Raw genomic sequence first — 2,199 nt, forward strand, 5'->3', positions numbered from 1 at the left:
GCANCCTCCACCTCGCGGGTTCAAGTGATTCTCCTGCCTCAGCCTCCTGAGTAGCTGGGATTACAGACGCAAGCCACCAAGCCTGGCTATTCTTTTGTATTTTTAGTAGAGACGGGGTATCCCTCATGTTGGTCAGGCTGGTCTCGAACTCCTGACCTCGTGATCCGCCTGCCTCGGCCTCCCAAAGTGCTGGATTAAAGGAATGAGCCACCACGCCCGGCCCCCTTTTTATTTTTTATTTCAAAATAGTTGACACCATATATTTCTAGATCTTGTGCAATCTTCAGCTATTCCATCAAAGAATCCTCCCTTAGCGTTACTCTATGTTCTTCATGTCCGTTCTGTATTCTTTCTTTCCACTGTTCTTTTGTTAGTTTGTGTTGTTCCAATACATGCTGGGGTAGGAGTCTATCATTAGCCAGGTAGCCTGGCTTATGAATCTCTTTATTATAATCTACATACTTGGCTTGGACTGCACAGGAAGCCAAAATAACTGCAGTTTTTGGCGGGCAATATATTTCATCCTTTAAGATGGCTTCTTAAACTTGCAGGAAGAGTCTCTGGATTATTTCTTGAATTAATTCCTCAGAAACATCTTCAGGAAAAATTTAGCTCTAAACTTGAACTGTAAAGGATTCTCTTTTTTAACATCTTGCTGTGTCACCTTTTTATTTAGTTTAAGCCATGTAGGATAACCTTTGCTGTCTACATACAGCAGCCCAAAAAAACAGACCTCACGCTAACCAACTGTTTTCACCACCTGGTCAAAAAGTTGTTTGCCAGTTGTATTGGGCACAAAATGATGTTCTTCATGCTGAGAATGTTAAAGCAGTGCGTGATAAGTACAAGAGTGTGCAACAGATTCGACAACGCAATACAAAGCAGTATATCGATGAGTTTGAAGCAATATGAGAGCTGTTATTTTGCATATATGTTCTGCATAAGCTGAACCACCAACAGAGAAAAGCAGGCCTTTGCGGATATGATGGAATGCATCTCACCTTGTCAAAGCACTTATACCAGTTTGACTGTGCTAGCTAAAAGACAAATTTAAGGGGAGCTCTTCAGCATTAAGGCAGTATGATATCATGCTTGGTTTTCTTTTACTTTTGGTCCAGGGAATGGAGAATGGTGTTCCATTGCCTCCTTTCACATTCTTTCTTTTTCTTTTTATTTTCTGTTGAAGATTAACACTAATTAGCATGTCTGACAAATGCGTATGTGTGGTTTCAGTTCTATGTACATTTTAAAGGATAATGGTGAACATTTTAATGGGTTTCCCTTGCCTCTTCCATATTTAACCTGTATATATTTCCACATTCTATCTCACTCACATTTTCTCAGTGTGCCCTTCTCATATCTGCCATGCCCATAGCCGTAATTCCACCATCATACAGATCAGGCAGTGTTTAAAATGATGGTAGGTAGCACAGTGGACAGTCTTTGATCATTATGTAGAATAAGACTATGAATCATGAAAGAGATTAGAACATTTAATAATGTATGTACAGCTGGTGGTTTTTTTTAAATCCAAATTTAATTGCCTTATTGGATATTTGATATTTGGTTATCTAATCACAGTCATCTTTAACAGCTACACTGATTGGTGGATTATCTCCTGTAATCCTTTGATGACTTTTTTTGCCTACCGTTTCACAGAGGTTTGGACAGCAGTAGTAGTTCCCTAGGACAGTTTATTGATGAAACAGTCTCTGCAAGAGTTTTAAAGTTTTGTTCTTTTGTAGACTGATTTAGAAAAACAGATGATTAATAAAAGAAAATATACATTTGTTGGTAACTGATTTTAATTATTTTTTAAAACCTGGACCTTTCTGGAAGGGCAGCATATAAAAATGTCAGTCCTGAGGAGGAGACAACAATACTACCTCACTACTACACCCGCGATGACTGGTTGTTCAAACACAATGGAGTGTGTAAGCTATATGTTTTATAATTCATAATGATAGTCTTAATCACCGAGAAATACTTTTGAAATTTCATTTTTCCTCAGAATATCTTAAGAGTGCTAAATTTTTAGCTGCCTTTTTATTGAGCCAAACTGTGGGATTCTGATTTGCGTTAAAATTGTAAGCTCCTCACTGGTATACTATCATCCTGGAGGGGTGCTATATGGCTGAGGAAGAGTGAGAGAGAGAATAAGAGACAGAGAGAGTGTGTGTGTTTATGTGTGTGTGTGTG

At 38.5% G+C, this 2,199-nt stretch overlaps 1 pseudogene; it reads right to left on the reverse strand.

Moving 5' to 3' along the window:
- Positions 1 to 194: 194 nt before the first annotated feature.
- LOC108538714 (radixin pseudogene) lies at positions 195 to 1,037 on the reverse strand (annotated as a pseudogene).
- Between the last annotated feature and the right edge of the window lie 1,162 nt (positions 1,038 to 2,199).

This window comes from Rhinopithecus bieti, unplaced genomic scaffold (genome assembly GCF_001698545.2).
Source record: "Rhinopithecus bieti isolate Rb0 unplaced genomic scaffold, ASM169854v2 scaffold_17063, whole genome shotgun sequence".
Taxonomy (NCBI): domain Eukaryota; kingdom Metazoa; phylum Chordata; class Mammalia; order Primates; family Cercopithecidae; genus Rhinopithecus; species Rhinopithecus bieti.